General features: G+C 39.1%; 1 protein-coding gene across 1 annotated transcript in view; it reads left to right on the top strand.

Annotated features, from left to right (window-relative positions):
• Positions 1-318: 318 nt before the first annotated feature.
• LOC130914915 (protein FAM110C-like) overlaps positions 319-20,990 on the top strand; it is a 39,221-nt gene continuing 18,549 nt past the window's right edge. The window contains exon 1 of the mRNA XM_057834506.1: positions 319-466. The gene's annotated coding sequence lies outside the window, so the exon portion shown is untranslated. The remainder of the gene's footprint in view (positions 467-20,990) is intronic.

The following is a 20,990-nucleotide window of genomic DNA, read 5'->3' on the forward strand; positions in this document are numbered from 1 at the left end:
ACTCTTAGATGTACACTTTTCTTCAAAAAGATACTCAAGTAACAGAGTAAATGTAGCTACATGACATTTTACCGTATTTTGACAGATTTTTCAATACCCAAAGAAGGTAATGCTCCATCCTTAAATACATACCAAATCTACAAAGTTTTTTGGGGGGAGTAAATGTTGCTCTCCTACACGTTTTGGTGTCATGTTTACCTTCTACGTCACCCCCCCTAAGGCTACACGTGGGGGTCATTTTACACACGCACGCACACACACCCAACCCCCTGCACTCACTCACTCTCTCTCTCTTGCTCACTCTCTCTATAGTGGGAGTCTCTCTCCACGCTGCCTCACTGCACAAAAACTCCACGCAGGAGAAGCGTCTATCTGTCAGAACGAGAGCTGCGCGCTTTGTGCGTTGGATGCCAATATTAGGAGAGGTCCCATTTATAAGAGAGGATTAAAACCCCAACAAATAAAGGTAAGCACAATGAAGCTTTTTCATTTCAAGGATTACAGGCTTTTTAGACATTCTTTTGTGGATTGTTTCATTGTAATAGTCATTTTTTTGCACACTTGTAGCAGCTTTTAATGCACCTTGATAATGAGCAATTTTATGCACGTGATGATAGTTACTGCTTTTGCAGACTATATGGAGGATTTTTCTATATGAGTTCATTAAGAATGCAACAAAAATAATATTATATAGACAATTGCTGCTGTCATAAAGCAATATTTTTAAAGAACGAGTAAGAGTCAACCATGCCTCCTGCACGTTGATGGACAGGATAGGCTCCAGCACCCCCGTGATCCTCGCGAGGGTAAGCAGTTCAGAAGATGATAGAATGAATGGATATTTTAACATTCTTAGCTGTCCAAAAAGTGTCCAAAAAAATCATGTTGAGATAATGAAAACATATTTTGTGCTTTTAATGTGTAGTGTAAAGAGATAAAAGTTTCATGGATAAAATGTGTAAAAATGAAATTTATATGAAGTTTCATGTATGAAAATTAGGGCTGTCAAACGATTAAAATTTTTAATCGAGTTAATTACAGCTTAAAAATTAATTTATCGCAATTAATCGCAATTCAAACCATCTATAAAATATGCCATATTTTTCTGTCAATTATTGTTGGAATGGAAAGATAAGACACAAGATGGATATATACATTCAACATACAGCACATAGGGACTGTATTTGTTTATTATAACAATAAATCAACAAGATGGCATTAACATTATTAACATTCTGTTAAAGCGATCCATGGATAGAGGGACTTGTTCTTAAAAGATAAATGTTAGTACAAGTTATAGAAATTTAAAATATAATATTAATATATATTATTAATAATATTAAAACCCCTCTTAATTTTTTCGTTTTAATAAAATTTGTAAAAATTTCAATCAAAAAATAAACTACTAGCCCGCCATTGTTGATGTCAATAATTACTTACACAATGCTCATGGGTGCTGAAGCCTATAAAATCAGTCTCACGCAAGCGCCAGCAGAGGGCGGCAAAACTCCATAAAACACAATTAACATGTGGGCATTTCACTCTACTGTCATTTAAATCTGTCTGAGCGGGGCATGTGCGTTAATTGCTTCAAATATTTAACGTGATTAATTTAAAAAATTAATTACCGCCCATTAACGCGATAATTTTGACAGCCCTAATGAAAATATATATATATTTTTTTTAAGCTTTAAAAAAGTCAAATAAAAAATCATTCTAATTCATTTTAATGCTATTGTACAATTCATTTATTATTAATTTAATTAATTCATGTATCGAGTATAGTCCAGTATTTTTTTCTTCTTCTAAATATGCTGTTATAAAAATGTCAAAATAAACCTTGCCTGGTATTTCAAGAAAAAATAACAACAACAACAAAAATTACCCGAATTAAGTTTAGTGCAATTCATTAGTGCTAATTAGATTTTTATTTAATGATAAGTGAAAAGAAATAAATAAGGAATTATATTGGAATTAATTTTACAAAAACACACAAAGAAAGCCAAATAAGACTTTATTTCATAAAAAAGATTTTTGGATTCTTAACTCATGAGCTCCCATTGATGTTGGTAAACGTCCAATCAGCATTGTTCTTGGCAGCCCTTCTGATTTTTATCTTAGTCTCAGTCTTTTGGCTGAAAATATTTACTTGTCCTAGTCATATTTTAGTCGAGTTTTCGTTGATGAAAACTAAAACTGTTTCATCTATAAAATTCAAAGGTTTTCACCAAAAAATAAATTAGTTTCCAGCTATTTCAAATGAACATAGACAGACGAGCGCATATAGTAATGTATACATAGACAACGTCAACTTGGTGATGATAATACACACCCAGTAGGAAAACATTACATTATTTTTAATTATACCAATCTGGACGCTGGGAACTGTATGTAAAAAAAGTTGTCCAAAAGTTTAAGAGGAAGCTCACCACATGTTAATGCTAATGCTAATGCTAACACTACACGTTACATTTCATGTATGATGATTACTCAGCACAGACCTTTAAAATCTAAAGCAACATTGCATATTACGTCTTGTCAATATAAAAAAACAAATCCTACCGTGCGTTTCAAAACAAGCAAGCATGAACTGCGACCGACTTTGAAGGACTTCCTAAACACTGCTCTAAAGCAGGCTGACGTACTACACATAAAATATGAATATGTCTCATTTTGAACAGAAACTACAACGACACTCACCCTGCTAAGTGCTAACGCGAACGCTATGCTAATGCTACAAGTTACATTTAGTATGTAATGCTCACTCAACACAGACCTTAAAAAGGCTAAAGCAACATTGCATATCTAGCCAAGATAAGAAAGCACGTCACATGAGTGACACGACCAAAACACTGCTACGATGCGTGCTAACTACACATAAAAGATAGGAAAATGCCACACATTGTTAACTTATGATGGAAACTGAAAACTGGCATTCATCTCGTTATCTTTTAGTCTCCTGAAACACCTTTTTAACTCGTTTTTGTCATCTCACCGTCATGAAAAAAATTATTCTTTGACAAAATATTTTAGTTGTCGCCATCGTTAACGAACACAACAATGCGTTCAATTCATATTTACTGGGAGAGCATCTATCGCCGTCAACGGCAGCAAATGAATTAGATCAGACCCTAACCCTAAAATTTTTTGATTTCACATGTATTACTGACTACCAATGGTCCCCGTGCCTTATTTTTCACACCCATGGCTTTACCTTGCCTACGTGTACTAAACCAGTCCAAAAAGCGAGAGTCAAGCGATCCGCAAATATTGACACGGTTGAAGCGCGGCGTCCAATCGGGCTCTCGCGTTCCGATAAACACTCTGCATGGGTTCGATCAGCGCGGGCGTGACAGACTAAACACAGCGCACGTGGGTTGTAAACATTCTCCCGGATTAAACCCCCCCTCGAGGACGGCTGTGTTTCCGCAGAGAATGTTTAATTATTGATTTTTGTGGCTTCACAGCTTCTTCTGCTAGTTAAATATCATTCAAATACGGGTATATTTGAAAGAGTCCTGAGTAAAAGTGACTTTAGAATGAAACAAAGTTTTAACATTGACTATGACATCACCCGGCATGACTCAGTGAATCGTCACTCAATTGTCGACACGGTTGATAGTGTCCTACTTTGCAGGTGTTGTTTAGAGGCGTGTTAGATCTCGTCTTTGAATGGGAGAGTGACGCTAGGTTTTGTCTAGGAGCATGTTATTACCTCCGCCAAGTCCAAAGTGCCTTGAGGCCGGATAAATGTTTTTTTTTTTTCCCAAAAGGTTGTGTGATGTTACACAGGGGGAGACGTTATCAAAAACTATCTATTTATTTAAAAATGTACTGTATATATTTTATTATCCTGTCCTCTTCAGCTGCTCAGAAACTGAGAATAGGGATCTGAGCATACCTGTAACCTGAGGCCATTGGCAATCTTACAAATAGTGACGTATGCCCTTACAAATTGGTGACTAATCTTACAACTTTGTATATAGCGTGCAATATGAAACAAAAATAAAACTCAATTTTTAAAATAATATGAATTTATTGGTGGTATTGTAACATATAACCTGGTGCCAAGGGCGAAGGTTTGCATAGTGACGGTAGGGACATAACACTACCAACTTTTCAGGATGCTCAAATTGTCCCCACCAACTTTTAAGCGACCTTAAAAGATGAATCTGTTTTGGTCACGACCCACAGCTCGTAACCATAGGTGAGGGTAGGGACATACAGTGCCTTGCAAAAGTATTCTGCCCCCTTGAATCTTGCAACCTTTCGCCACATTTCAGGCTTCAAACATAAAGATATAAAATTTTAATTTTTTGTCAAGAATCAACAACAAGTGGGACACAATCGTGAAGTGGAACAACATTTATTGGATAATTTAAACTTTTTTAACAAATAAAAAACTGAAAAGTGGGGCGTGCAATATTATTCGGCCCCTTTACTTTCAGTGCAGCAAACTCACTCCAGAAGTTCAGTGAGGATCTCTGAATGATCCAGTGTTGTCCTAAATGACCGATGATGATATATAGAATCCACCTATGTGTAATCAAGTCTCCGTATAAATGAACCTGCTCTGTGATAGTCTCAGGGTTCTGTTTAAAGTGCAGAGAGCATTATGAAAACCAAGGAACACACCAGGCAGGTCCGAGATACTGTTGTGGAGAAGTTTAAAGCCGGATTTGGATACAAAAAGATTTCCCAAACTTTAAACATCTCAAGGAGCACTGTGCAAGCCATCATATTGAAATGGAAGGAGCATCAGACCACTGCAAATCTACCAAGACCCGGCCGTCCTTCCAAACTTTCTTCTCAAACAAGGAGAAAACTGATCAGAGATGCAGCCAAGAGGCCCATGATCACTCTGGATGAACTGCAGAGATTTACAGCTGAGGTGGGAGAGTCTGTCCATAGGACAACAATCAGTCGTACACTGCACAAATCTGGCCTTTATGGAAGAGTGGCAAGAAGAAAGCCATTTCTCAAAGATATCCATAAAAAGTCTCGTTTAAAGTTTGCCACAAGCCACCTGGGAGACACACCAAACATGTGGAAGAAGGTGCTCTGGTCAGATGAAACCAAAATTGAACTTTTTGGCCACAATGCAAAACGATATGTTTGGCGTAAAAGCAACACAGCTCATCACCCTGAACACACCATCCCCACTGTCAAACATGGTGGTGGCAGCATCATGGTTTGGGCCTGCTTTTCTTCAGCAGGGACAGAAGATGGTTAAAATTGACGGGAAGATGGATGCAGCCAAATACAGGAACATTCTGGAAGAAAACCTGTTGGTATCTGCACAAGACCTGAGACTGGGACGGAGATTTATCTTCCAACAGGATAATGATCCAAAACATGAAGCCAAATCTACAATGGAATGGTTCAAAAATAAACGTATCCAGGTGTTAGAATGGCCAAGTCAAAGTTCAGACCTGAATCCAATCGAGAATCTGTGGAAAGAGCTGAAGACGGCTGTTCACAAACAACCTCACTGAGCTCGAGCTGTTTTGCAAGGAAGAATGGGCAAGAATGTCAGTCTCTCGATGTGCAAAACTGATAGAAACATACACCAAGTGACTTGCAGCTGTAATTGGAGCAAAAGGTGGCGCTACAAAGTATTAACGCAAGGGGGCCGAATAATATTGCACGCCCCACTTTTCAGTTTTTTATTTGTTAAAAAAGTTTCAATTATCCAATAAATTTTGTTCCACTTCACGATTGTGTCCCACTTATTGTTGATTCTTGACAAAAAATTAAAATTTTATATCTTTATGTTTGAAGCCTGAAATGTGGCGAAAGGTTGCAAGGTTCAATGGGGCCGAATACTTTTGCAAGGCACTGTAGATCGACTGGTAAATCAAGAAATTTTCCTTTTGGGCTCAGCTCCTTCTTCACTACAACGGACCGGTGCAGAGTTCGCATCACTGCAGATGCTGCACCGATCCGCCTGTCAGTCTCCCGTTCCTTCCTGCCCTCGCTCATGAACAAGACCCCAAGAGACTTAAACTCCTCCACTTGGGGCAGGATCTCATCCCCGACCAGTAGAGGGCACGCCACCCTTTTCCAACTCAGGACCATGACTTGTTGACTTTTTATTGCCACTAGTTGGCGGTGCAGAGTTGATGCAAATGATCCCCTATAGGACCCTTCAGGGTACAAATCTCACCAAGCACGGCAAGTTTGGCACAGATATGTTGTATGTCTGCCAAGTTATGACTGTTCAAAATTTGTGGCGAGACAAAATGGCGATGGTAATTTTTCACTTTCCGGTTGGACCCCTCTGCTTCAACGAAACCCCAATATTTTTCATCAAGCATCTGAACACATGTCTTAAGGTTCCCCTGATGCAGGTTTGAGGTCAATGGATTTTTTTTTTCCCTTGGAGGAGGAGCCTGTCTCATAAAAATGGGGGCGCCAGGCCTAATGTGTAATATTTCATGCAGTCGTGTTTCTACTGGGATACCTTTCATACATGCCAGCTATGAAAAAGACTAAACCTTGGATCAGGGAGTTATTAGTCATTTACGGAATTTGGTGTGTTGCCCCAAAAAATTGCCGACTTTGGCACCTTGCCCAGGTCAGGCCCGTGAATAAAAACTCACCATTTTGATAACCTAAGATCTCATATGTCTCATGAACAGTCTCACCAATTCTAAGAAAGATCCAACTAACGTCCTAGGTGGTAATGTCTCAGATATGCACCCTGTAACTTGGTATAAATTTCACATTCAATCCAAAATAGCTGACTTCCTGTTGGGTTTTAAATATGGGTGCAAGAGACTTTTTGGAGCAGTTTTGCACAAGGTATTTACTACAAGAATTTTATCGCTCTATGTTGAAAAAACCCAATAGGAGAGGCCTTTTTGAAAAATGTTGAGCCATTTTTTTAAAAACATTTTTTTCGCAAAGTTGCAAAATTTCCAAGCCGCATGTATATGCAAATTTTGGTAAGTTTTTGAGCATGTTAGCATGCCTTTGAATATGCCATTTTCATTTGCCTTGAAAAAATCCTTTGTCGCATTTTATTATTGTTTTTGTTACTATTTAAAAATCTTTGAATTTGAATTTCTAGCCTCAAATATTAATGACTATTATCTAAATGTTTAAATTAGATTTTTTTTTTGGATGGCAGGGATAAGCTCACTTGCTCACAGCTATAAAACTTGTACGCTGCAAGACCAAAATTGCACGTTACATCTAAAGGCTCCTGTTTTTCTACGAACCTACACCATAAACATACATGCAATCAAAAAGAAGAAAAAAAGGAGGAAAAATCCTATTTGTAGTTTCAACAGCATGTTCCTTGTGTTTTGATTGGAAGAAATGACATGCTTCTATTACACCCATTTTCAACAGCCGATGTAGCAGTTGTTCAAGGGTTGAACGAATCTTGCGTAACGCCGCAATAACTCCTCCGAGGTATCGACCTGATTGATCGTCCATGTGTTTCGTATCACGGTCACGCGTTCGCCTCGGAGCCGCGGCTCATAAACATCACCTTCAAAGAGCGAGCTGTTGAATCTTTCTGCAAAGGTTTGCATGTAAAGACCCCCCTCTCCGGTTATGTTGAGAAGCTTAAGTTTCTAATTAGAGGGGCAAGGTACCCCTCGCTAATGACATCATCACCACCACCCCCCTAACCCCCAAGCAAAATCTGCTTGGGCAGCAGCTGCTTTGAGATGTTAGATGTTAGGACCCTACCTACCTTATAATTTGACTTTACAGCTCGCTGTCGCCTTGTTTTTGTTGGATCTTTGCGCTCCTGGGAACTTCCCCGTGAGAAAAACGTTATGCAAACGAAATGGCTTTTAAAATTTGAGGTTAATCAGTGCATCACAATACTTTTGTCTAAACGTATGCATTGTACAAAAAGCAGTTGACAGAAACTAAAATTTAAGTCAACTAATTAGTTGGGGCTTTGCAAGGCAAAGTAGGCCCATCCTATAATTTTTCACCAAATCAAAAAATTTACACATAAAAAAATTCTAAGACGGTAAGGAGCATAAACGTTGTATACAGAATTTGGCAAAAACCTACGGTTCGCCCAAAATTCGCCAAAAACCTGCCCATTCATTTCTAATGGAATGCCATTGACAGCCATGTATGTCCAAATTTCCCATTTATTTTCAATGGCAGGAAAAGATAGTTTTTTGTCATTATTTGACCACTAAACATGATAGGCAACTGGCGCCCAAGTAAGTCGATGCCATTGACGGCCATGTACGTCCAAATTTCCCCTTCATTTTCAATGGTAGAAAAACGTGTGGTTGCGATTTTTGACCAAAAACTTAGCAGTAAAGCTCATTGACATTCAACTGCCGTCCAAGTAAGTCGATGCCATTGACAGCCGTGTGTCCCCCAAATGTCCCCAAATCAACAGAAAGTGACATGATAGATCTGTATCTACCTCAGCAAAGCCCGATTGCAATTTATCCAGAAATTGCAGTTTTTACTTTCAATTTAATTATCAAGTTTTCACAGAAAACTAAACGTTATCGGTTCAAAATCAAACATTTGTTAAGTAAATCTGACTTCTGTACTCAACATTTGAAGTAGCAGGAATCAGACCCTCAATGGCAATCACAATGGCAGCGGATTACCCAGACAACTGAGCTAAACGCGCTAGCTTACTGCCCAATAGCCATCACGCTCTTAACTCAATGCCTGCCATTGATGACGATAGACATCCAACTCATATGAACTGGGAGGACTGGTTGTAAAAGCTCATCTTTCAGTGCCATTGACGGCGATAGATGTCCAATCCATTTTGACTGGGAGGGTGCGAATATCGCGGTTAATTTCCTCTGGGCTTCCCAAGGTGGTGCAAATTTACAAATGAAATTGAGTCCACTGTTTCTTTGGGCAGCTTATACGATTTTACTAGGGATGTACCGAAGGTAAAATTCTTCCCGAAAACCGAATATTGGAAACACTTGGTCGAAAAACCGAAAAATACACATACATATAATTATTTTATTTCATTTTTTATAATTTAATTTAATTTCATTATTTTCAGATTACAAATAAAATTGGAACCGGGGCACTTCAGGGGCCATTTAAATTAGAGAGAGGGCGAGTGCCCCTGTGGCCCCCTGTTAAAGCTGCCACTGGGAGGGTGCGTTCTTGGCTACACTGAGCTGGCTTCATCATAGCATTCTATTCGGTGGACGTAGACACACACGTCGCGGCAAATTTGGGACACTCGAAAAATGGGTCTCACACCTCCAATTGCTAAGCTAAATGAAACTTCGATGTACGTTTGTGGGGAACTTTAAGGCAAAGGCAAGAAACATTTATTTATATAGCACATTTCAACACAAGGCAATTTAACCCTTTAACACTGAACATGTCGGATGCAACACGTTTACGCATATCATCTTTGAAGCTACGTCACCCACGTGCCCCTGGTTGCTCTCATTTGAAAGTACGGAAGTTGATGTCCACACCAGTTTTTATTTGAAGTCAATCGATCAAGTAAAACGGGAGATAATGTCATTTGAGTTTTATAGTTTTATTGCACTCATAAATATGCAGTAACACGCAGCATAGACCATGTGTCTATCTCCATATTTCCATCATTTCTTGTCCTTTTTTCAAAACCGAAAGCAGCACAAAAGACTACATATCCCAAGAGCCGCTGTGATGTCAAGAAGGACGAACCTAATGTGAACATTTTTAATAAATTGATGAGCAAGGCACCAACTAAGGAAAAAGAGACACGCAAAGTAAGCAACGGCAGGTTGGATTGAGCGAGCGAATTTGAAACGTGCAGAATGAATCGAAAACTAAATTTAGCGCAAGCTAATGCATTATTTCATTAACTCAAGGAATAGGATGAGCTGTATTTACCATTTTTCTTGGATTAGTCGGCGTCTCGGCGAGTAGAAGTGACAGCAGCGTGCAAACGGCAGAAGAGTAGGCTGTGTGACGTTGTATGTGACGCAGCTCAGTGACCTGTTCAAAAACAAATTTTGAGTGTGCAAAAAAAACAAAACAAAAAAAAAAATTTGGTCGCATGCCTGAAAAAATTGAATTGGACTGAACTACTTGTCAATATTTTTGAAAATACTTTTTTTCAATGTTATATATTTTTTTTTTCTTCTTTATGAATCTTTTCAATTTTTATATAGATGTGTGTTCGAGAAGCTTAATTGCATGTACATATATACCTTTGATAAGGTGATGGGTACAATACTTAACTTCACAAAGAGATATCCTCCAAACCCTTTTTGTGTTGGATGATATATATAATTTTTTTTATCACTATTTTGCACAGTATATAACCTGTTTTGACCATAGTATGTGTTAAGGCCCAAAACGCCTATGACCATACCTGCTGTTTGTGTTGAATTGTCAAACACAAAACTATTCAATCTTATTTTTTCTATTGAATGTTTATCTTAACAAGTTAAATAAATATTATCAAGCTTCAAAACGGTTGGTCGAGCATGTTTGGTTGTCAGTGGGACATCAACATTACAAATTTTGAAAAAAGATTTTGGGAATTTTTTTTTGTCTTTTTGGGTCCAAAATGTGGATTAAAATTGGTCAGTGAAGAAAACAACAGTTTGGACATGAAGTTCAAGGTGTCCTGAAAAAACGGACCCAACTTGGCCATTATGAACAGTTTTTTCTTTGAAATATAAAGGCAACATCAAAGGCATGCAAATTCGGCCAAAATAGGCTTAGGTGTTAAAGGGTTAAAGTGCTTTACATCACATGATTATCATAAAAATCCCATTAAATCACTAGAACATCAAAACAACCACAATCGAAACAGGAAATAATATTATACATGAAAATCACATTTAATCACGAATAGTAAAAAAAAAAAAAATCAACAACAACAAAAAACTATCCAGTTCTTGCCGAAACTAGTAAAGCTCTTTACGAGGCTAATGTCGCCTTCTCATTAAAATAAGACTTGGTGTTTTCTTGTGCAACAAGTCAAATCGATCGAAAGCCAAGCAAGTGGCCCGAATCCTAATTGCAAACAAGCCGAGTGAAGTCGCTCCCAGTCCCGAAAAAAGTGACAAAATTAGGAAGTTGTCATGCTATAAACGTATCGTACTAAACCACAGCAAATGTACATGGATGCATTTGAATACTACCGTAATTTTCAGACTATAAGGCGCACCTGACAATAAGCCGCCACCCACCAAATTTGACACGAAAACAACATTTGTTCATAGATAATCCACACTGGACTATAAGACAGAGGTGTCCTCACTGTATTATGGGATATACACCAAAAGATATTAACCAGTAACAATTTATTTGACAGTGGCAACATACGACAGTCAGAGGACCAAATGAACCACCATGAAGCATAAAACCAAAGCAAAGCTTCATTGTTTCAAGAAGCTTCATTTGGCCATCACTGCTCCCTTGGGGGAGACAGTCAACCTCTACTCCCACCTTCTGTCAACACTGTTGTCATCCAGCATGCCTCCTAGCATGCATTGCGGCACTACAAGTGTGAATAACAATCAAAATTTATGTTCTGTGCTAAATACTTCTTCAGTTACTCCAGTTGTTTCATTAATTGTTAGTTTGGGTATTTGGTAAAACTTGACTGTGGTAAAGAATAAAAGTTAATACACTCATGTAAAGCTGTCAGAACAAAAGGGGCGAACAAAGAGGATGCTGGGATACACACATACACATACACATACAGTAGTAGTCCCTCTTAGCCAATTAAGTATGTTACGTTCAGTAAACTCTGGGAGCTGCGAGTACCAGCCGTACTGTATTTTTGCTTTTCGTATCCTGAAATTTCTTTCGTAACTAAATTTATTCACGCTATTGGCGTGTCTTAACCTGAAAATTCTGTATGCAGAGACATAAGACGTTCGTAAGTAGACTGTGTAAGAATATGAGTAACATCTATTTAAGCTCACAAACTAGCACGACGAATAGAAAGCTTTTTTTTGTGTGTGTGTGTTACTAAGATTGTATGACTTTATTGTTGTCACTTTTGCCGATTCCCGTGCTCCGTAAATGTCAAAATCTGCCCCAAATTTTAACGTCCAACTTCGGAAGCACGCCGACTGGACTGTCATCACCGCTCTCGTCACGTCGTTTCCATCAACCGCCTCCGCAGAGTCATGATTCCATCTATTATTTACGCCCGGTTCTCAAATCAGCCAAAGCCAACCTGACAGATCTCCATCCCCGGTGTACGTCTGACAGCTGTGAACGGCCGCCCGCACATCCTATCGTTTGTTCACGCTCCAAGCAGTCGCCGCATCACATCACGGCGATCCATTCGACCGTGACGACGTCGCCGGCCGGATGTTGGCGTGTGATTCCGACGAGGAGGAGGTGGAAGGGGGGGGCGTTTGTCAGGAAGCGACGTGTAATGAGACGAGACAGCTGGCAGGTTCAGAAGAGGTTAACGGCTAAGCGTGCATGGCAGACGGCCTGAAAAAAAAACAAGAGAAAATTGACGTTAGACAGAGTTTTCAAGGATTCTTGGTGGAATTTTGGGAAGTCACGTAGTGAGATTTACTGACAGACGTCCACTCCAGTTCAAAAGGGTTGAGCGTTTATTGTCGTCACTGAAAGGCATCGTTACATAAGACTCAAAAGTAGTTGTCCAAATGATTTAAAGACTTCCATGTTGCTAGAACTTCTTGTCTGTTGTGATGTAATATTGATTCTAATGACAACAATATGATATTTGCTGATAGTCAAAAATCTGACACAATTTGATTGAATTTATTAGGCCTTTGATTGATTAAATAGACTGATGGGTTTATATTGAACACAACCGGTTACATTTCATTTAAAGCAGACATGTCCAAAGTCCGGCCCGGGGGCCAAATGCGGCCCGCGGTCAAATTTCATCCGGCCCCCAGCCTCTGTCATAAGATCAATCACATCTGGCCCGCACACATACTTAATAAATTGGTCAGCAGTACCGCCACCAGCATATGAAGTAGGTTACACACTAAATACTGCTCCTCATTTACCCACTAAAAGGCAGCAGCACTCTAAGCAACATTACCCCGTGTGACCCTTTACTCCCAATTTTCTAAAATGGCGACAATCAACAAAAAAAAGTTGACTACGACCGCCGACGCTTCAAGGATAGGTGAAAATTGGACTATTTCTTCACTAAAATACACAACAACCGTGTCTGCCTCATTTGCAAAGAGACAGTCGCTGTTTTTAAAGAGTTCAATGTGAGGCGGTATTACCAAACAGGACACGCTGACCTGTACGATAAGATTACAGGCAGCGAGAAATTGAAGCAACCTGAAGCTAGTTTAATTTCACAGCAGCAGTATTTCGCAAGAGCCCGAGAGTCGAAAGAGAACGCCACAAGGCTGGTTGCGAGATTGTTGAAATTATTACCGTATTGGCCCCAATATAAGACGGCCCTGATTATAAGACAACCCCCTCTTTTTCAAGATTCAAGTTTGAATAAAAACTTTTTGAACACCAAATTAATTTTTATACAGAAAATAATTACAGTACATCCGAAACAAATGATTATAATAATATATTTGAGAGAAAAAGCATGTTATTTTGCCTCATTCAAATCTTAATATCTGAACATTTAAATATGTAAACGAAAGTGCAATCACATTCGTAAATGAATGGCTTCTGGTTTTTGAAATGTAAATAATTGTGATATTGTGATAAAACAAAATTCCAATAACTGCATTAACCATCAAAGTGAAGTCTAACTGTAACTGTAGTCTTGAAACAAATCTGAAAGGAAAAAACATTGCAAAAAAAATAATGCAAACTGGTTAAACTTGAGAGTAGCTGAGATCTGTCATGACAGAACATCGCTTCAATGATATCTGGCGCCATCTAGCGTTTTGAAATGGGTTTAACGTCTAGACCGCGAATATATGACCACCCCCACTTTTTCAGTCTTATTTCCATGCAAAAAACACTGTCTTATATTAGGGCCAATATTGTAATTAAAAAAGATGATGAGGCAAATGTGACACACAGAATGGCTTGCTAAAATTTGCTTAAATATATTGTTCTATGTAAAGGTTGCCAGCCAAGGTCGGCCCCCCACATTTTTACCACACCCAATCTGGCTCCCTTTGCAAAACGTTTGGACACCCCTGATCTAAAGCATTAAAAAATACAAGCAATACTAATGTTCAAACGAGATTTGTCCGATAATATCAGTCATTTAAAATAATATCGGAAAATACCGGCATTGTTTTTGCGCCAACATATATGTTGGCTTAAAAAGCATACGACATGACAAAAAAAGTCTTAAATAGCATTATTATGTGAATTAGAATCATATTTTGAGTAGGGGTGTCAAACGATTAAAATTTTTAATAGAGTTAATCACAGCTTTAAAATTAATTAATCGTAATTAATCGCAATTCAAACCATCTATAAAATATGCCATATTTTTCTGTAAATTATTGTTGGAATGGAAAGATGAGACACAAGATGGATATATACATTCAACATACGGTACATAAGTACTGTATTTGTTTATTATAACAATAAAGCAAAAAGATGGCATTACCATTATTAACATTGTTAAAGCGATCCATGGATAGAAAGACTTGTAGTCCTTAAAAGATAAATGTTAGTACAAGTTATAGAAATTTTATATGAAAACCCCTCTTAATGTTTTCGTTTTAATAAAATTTGTAAAATTTTAAATCAAAAAATAAACTAGTAGCCTGCCATTGTTGATGCCAATAATTACTTACACAATGCTCATGGGTGCTGAAGCCTATAAAATCAGTCGCACACAAGCGCTAGCAGAGGGCGACAAAACTCCGAAAAACACAACAAGTACACATTTCACTGTGCTGTCATTTTAATGTTGGAGCGGGGCATGTGCGTTAATTGCGTCAAATATTTTACTGTGATAAATTTAAAAAATTAATTACCGCCCGTTAACGCGATCATTTTGACAGCCCTAATTTTGAGACAATTCGACTATATACAACAATGTAGCAATAGCAAAGCGCAGATGATGACAAATTAGTCTTTTAATCTGCCGGTTAGCCACGCCTACCATTATAGGGCTCTAGCGTCCCCAACAGGTGGATGACGTCAGCGGGAGAATGGGCTCATCGGTTTTACTATTCAGCCCATTGAGGGGGAATTATTCAGAATGAGGAAAACGTGACGAAGAGAGCCGCAAAATGTCCTTGTGTCAGTCTCTCTACGCCAATATTTTTACAGGATATTCTTTTTATCCAAGTACTTTTCCCCAATAGCTTAATAAATGGCTTGAGAAGGACCAGTCAGCCCGTCGAGGGGGAATTATTCACAACGAGGAAAACGTGACGAAGAGAGCTGCAAAATGTCATTGTTTCTGTCTCCCTCCTTCAATATTTTTACAGGATATTCTTTTTGTCCAAGTATTTTTTTCCCCAATTGCTAAATAAATGGCATGGTCATGACAAATAACAGTCTTGTGCTAAATGGAATATGAACTAATAAAAATGCACTTATTCAGGACGACTTTCCCCGGCTTCGGAGAATGTAAACAAACCAAGAGGCGTGACAGCTAGCCGACATGCTAACCCAAACCGAGTGATGTTTCAAAGTCTTCGAAGTGGAAAATCACACATAACTAGCCCGGAACTTTTGACATGACGACTGGGTTGTCGATTGTCTTCGCTGATCGGCAAAGCGTCCGGCGGAGAGCAATTTACAGTTCGTTCCACGGAGGAGGGTGGCTGCAGTTGTTGTGCAGCTAATGTGCATGAGGAGAGCTTTTTACATGCCTATCAATGATAAAAAAATAAATAGTCATTTATTTAAAGAAAGTTTGTAGTGTTTACTTTGTGTTAGTATTTGACATAATACAAAAAACGATGTTTACTCACTTCCTCTTAAGTCCCATGGTCCCACAGTTGTAAGGCTTGTTTTGGCCAATATCCACCAGTGAATATAAACCTTGTCACCGCTGAGCACATGCATAGAATGACCTCTAGATGTCTCCAAACCAAGATGCTTGGGATTTGTTAATTGAGCAAAGACCATTTGCATTCATGGTGCACAATTAAAATGAAAAAACAAGAATTATAAACTCATTACATATAACAACTGCGTTACCAGAAAGAAATAGTCACAAAGAAAAGTAATAAAACACATAATTTATGATTAAAAATCTGTGCAAAAGCCCAGCAAAATGCATCTTGGAAATTGTCAGCCTATACAACACACCCCAAATTGTTAACTACATTTACTTAAGGGTATGAATCACCAATTTCATGACAATTCACAACGGATTCTTTGAAAAACTAAACAATATTGGCTAATACTTATTATAAAGTCTGCCATGATCCGATTCAAATCAAGAACTTTCGAATAATGATCCGTTACTAGTGTTGTATAGATATCGATGCTAATATCGAAAGATGCCCTGATGTAGCACTAAAATGCTTTTCGGCATGCGCATCTTTCGTGGCACGCCAGACCCACTTAGAGTGTTAGTTGCCAAGAATCTCAATCTTGGTCTCATCTGACCAAAGCACATGGTCCCAGTTGAAGCCCCAATACCGCTTGGCGAACTCCAGACGTTTGCGTTTATGATTGTGAGTGAGGAAAGGTTTTCTCCGTGCATCCCTCCCAAACAGCTTGTTGGCGTGTAGACAGCACCTCATACCCACTGTGAAGCATGGGAGTGGTTCAGTGATGCTGTGGGGCTGTTTTGCTTCCAAAGGCCCTGGGAACCTTGTTAGGGTGCATGGCATCATGAATGCTTTGAAATACCAGGACATTTTAAATCAAAATCTGTTGCCCTCTGCCCGAAAGCTGAAGATGGGTCGTCACTGGGTCTTTCAGCAAGACAATGACCCTACACATATGGCCAAATCTACACAGAAATGGTTCACCAGACACAAAATCAAGCTCCTCCCATGGCCATCTCAGTCCCCAGACCTCAACCCCTTTGAAAACCTGTGGGGTGAGCTGAAGAGGAGAGTACAGAGGAGAGGACCCAGGTCTCTGGATGATTTAGAGATTCTGCAAAGAGGAATGGCTGAAGATCCCTCTTTCTGTCTTTTCCCATCTGTTGAAACATTATAGGAGAAGATTAGGTGCTGTTTTGTTGGCAAAAGGGGGTTATACAAAGTATTAACACCAGGGGTGCTAATAATTGTGACACACATTATTTGATGTCAAATAATTTTTTCTTTATGTGGGATTTTTTTACCCACTGGATAAATGCACTTGTATTGAAGGTTGGATTTTTCTCTTTTTTTCCAGTAAGGTCCCATATTATTTGAATAAAAAAAAATATTAGAAGCTAAAAAACACATAATTATTATAAATCCAATAATTATGGAGGGCACTGTAAGTCTACAAACTGTAGCTCTAAACTTAATTAAAACTGCATACACAAACATATATTAGCTGAAACAACTTACAGCCTTATGTGGACCAAACGAGAGGACAGCTGTTCAGTATATCCATGTCAGACAAGTCTCCTATTCAGTCACAGAAGCCAAAACGGCAGTCCACCAGCCACACCAACACTGCCACCAGAGGGCAGTGTATCCTCCATCATTAAACAAAATAAAATACTTTTAGACTTTTTGGATAGTTATTTTTTGAAAAGGTTAATTCCGACTTATGCGGAAATTCGGGTTGCGTGGCCAGAGTAGGAATGAAACTTGTTCATAACCAGCACAATTTTTTTTACAGCACAAATGTAGCACAAACAAATGGCTCCGTTGCGGTTCCATTCCGCCTTAGACGAGGGGCGGCGTGACGTCATTACTACAAATTAAAAGTTGAATATCTACAAAACCGTTGCAGCACAAACCGACACAAACATAGCACAAACAATTGACATGCTTTTTATATATGGTGGCCAACTTCACGGAGGTGACTCGGAAAAGCTTAGCGTCCAGATGTTGCCTTCTCTCTCCAAGCTGTCAGACAGATGTGCTTTTAACAAGGCGCTAAAAAGGCCGCCAAAGAAGCGTCTTGGTGTCAAGAATACCACCCGCGGACCCTGAATTGCTGTATCCTCAAAAGCAAAGCCTTGCTAATAACGGGAGACGGCGTAGCGAGATACGTGTTACATGTTGTGACTAAAACTGAGAAAGATACGAATGCTTGTATTGGTGAGGATTGCTAACTGTTTGCTCCAGCTGTGTTCTGGCCCCAAATGTAAGGTCACAACACCCCAAACAATCCCCCCTCCCACCTGACAGTTTCCACCCCTGATGGCCTGCTGCCATCTTTAAATGGGCCACTATCGATTCTCGATCCACAGAGTGTTCAAGCGTTTGATGTGGTTCATCGCGTACGCCATCAGATGAAAACCTGCTGTATCTGCTTTTTGAGTCATGTGACGTATTTTTAGAGTCGGGGGCACTTGAAACCTTGTATTTTGTGACCCTCATCAGTCTGCAGTAGCAGCCTTGTCTCCCTTGCTCTTGTCTTTGTCTTTGAATGACAAAAGCAGCCAGTTAAGAGCCCGTGTTATCCATTTTGTGCTTAGGCAGGGTCTCAAGGGTGGAGTAGGGGGCTGGCAGTGGTGGGGGTCACCAGAGAGAAAGTCATTAGCAACCTCCAGCAGCTCAGACGCGATAATACCCGCAAGATTTACACTATTGTCTGCTTTCTTTGTCTTTTGAAGAGTGGGGGACAGTTGATGACGTCTTTTATGTTTTATGGCAGCTTGGGGGCCCCTCCCTGACTAATGAGGTTGACAGCCAGGACGACTTGTTGTGCCCCTTTAATAATGTCAACAAAGCCGGGGGCTTTGTTTCAAACATGGGCGGCAAACTGAAAAATAATAAACCACATAAAGTGAATAAAAGAGTTTTTAGAAGCTTTGAAATGATGTTCAATGATGGTGTTTTTTTGGTAGTTTTTATTTATAGTAGTGGTAGGTAGGTTGGTAGATCGTTGTCCCCATTGCGTTGCAACAATTATTGACCAAGTTGAGTTGTCAGATAATGACTTTTTAACAAATATCCCAATGAGTATCCAGTACCCGGGTTACGACGGACTCGACTTACCAGATTGTTTCTGGTGCGCACGGGATTGCTTTTTTATTTAATTATATGATATAATTTAATTTAGTATAATATAATATAATATCATTTATTTTCTTTCTGCCGATGAGCTCCTTCCTAGGGTTGGGCATCATTTGAATTTGAACTGTTCCGATTTTGATTCCACGTTTCGATTCCGGTTCTAAACGATTCTCGATTCCGATTCTTTTAATGGGCAGGGTAAAAAAAATTGCATAGTTTATATTAGAGATGTCCCGATCGATCAGGTCATTTTCAAAGTATCGGAATCGGCAAAAAAATATCGGACATGCCTTGTTGTAATATATATATCAGGGGTCGCGTTAACCGAATATTTTCCGTCGTTGACCGATTTTTTAAAACGGTGATGGAAAAAACTGAAGTCCACCTGTCATTTTGAGAGGTTGCAATTCACACCCCAGACCACAGGGTGGCGAGTGAGCATATTAATTAGCTATTGTCTCTCTTGATGCATGACGTCGTTGGCCTTACTCGGAAAAATGTCAAGGCAGCTGAGTGTCCGAAGTTTCTTCAAAAAGCCCCAAAACGACGATGGTGTTGATAAAAGAGGTGAAAAAACAGGGACTGCACAAGCGGGCACGCAATTCAAGTCCATGCGCACCAGGAGGAAGGTGTAAGACTCCGTTCAGGCCACAGCAGGTGAACTGTTAATTTCATTGTTCCATATATAGCCTTACCTACTGGGGCCACAGTTAGCTGTTTTTGTCACTGCTGAGAAAAAGTTACATATTCATCTGCTTGCGGTATGCAATGTTAAGAGTCTTGTTAGCTCGAATTGCTGTGTCCAGCCGCTGTAGCTCCGCTGCTCTCTGTGAACTCTATTCAAGCCGGAACGCGCGTGGCTCTTAAGTAGGGTTGGGAATCTCTGGCATGAAGCCGATTCGATATGTATCTAGATACACAGGTTACGATTCGATTAAAAAACGATACATTTTTATGGCCGAGCGATTCGATTCGATTCGATTCGATATAGTTTAAGAACGATACGGTTCGATACAGAGTGAAAACGATACGATAGTAAACATTTGTTGTGTGTGTTCGTACAGTATTTTAAACATATAAAAAAGACCACGTTTCTAATAGCAAAATTAAACAACAAAATTTCATACCGATGTTATGTTTTATTTATTTTTTTTATGAAAAAAAAATTAAAGCTTACTATATGACCGTCATTTTGTTGGATGGGATTGATAATAAAACTCCAGTGACAGACAACAATAAAGTGCAGTAATTCAATTACTGTATTTCCTGGTGTTTTGAACACAAGAGGTAAGTAATTTAAGTGCAAACTTTGAACGTAAACATCTTACAAACAAAAAATATTAATTATATGCAGCAGCTCTAGAAAAAAAGAATTAAACCTGCAATGTTATCATAAATAAATAATAAATTATGCTTTACCACTGGTATAATTGGGGGAATAAAAATATGGCATTTTAGACAGACAGGTCAATAATCATTACTTTAACCTTATACACAGCAAAGTCTTTCACTTATGCCTGTGTTTCCACATTTACTCCTCATCACTGTCCATATCTTTTTTGAAGGGCAGATTTTTTCTTGAGGAAGATCAACTAATCCACACGTTCATGTTTAAGAAGACTGCGTTTTGTGGGAAAAAATCTCTAGAGGGTCGTGCTGCCCTTTCCACCATTGTAGTGGGTTATTTTTCAAGTTTAAAAACTCACGATCTCTGCACTGATCCACACTTCACACTACCTCTGTCCCACGCGAACAGATCTGGCTGCCTTCCTCACTTCCAAGTCCGACTTTTGTTTTCCTGGGTGCGTTGAAAATCAATCGCTGCACGTCGCTGGCGTCGGTGCTCAAACTGTCCATTGTTTTAGCATGTTGCTTCGTTGCCAAACTTGCCACTACTAGTTTCGTTTTGGGCTGTGAAGAAAACGCTACGGAGCGTGCGTTACAGTGGTTTTCTTTGCTCTCTCGTTGTTATGACACGCCCGTGACGAT

Source organism: Corythoichthys intestinalis, chromosome 4 (assembly GCF_030265065.1).
Source record: "Corythoichthys intestinalis isolate RoL2023-P3 chromosome 4, ASM3026506v1, whole genome shotgun sequence".
Taxonomy (NCBI): domain Eukaryota; kingdom Metazoa; phylum Chordata; class Actinopteri; order Syngnathiformes; family Syngnathidae; genus Corythoichthys; species Corythoichthys intestinalis.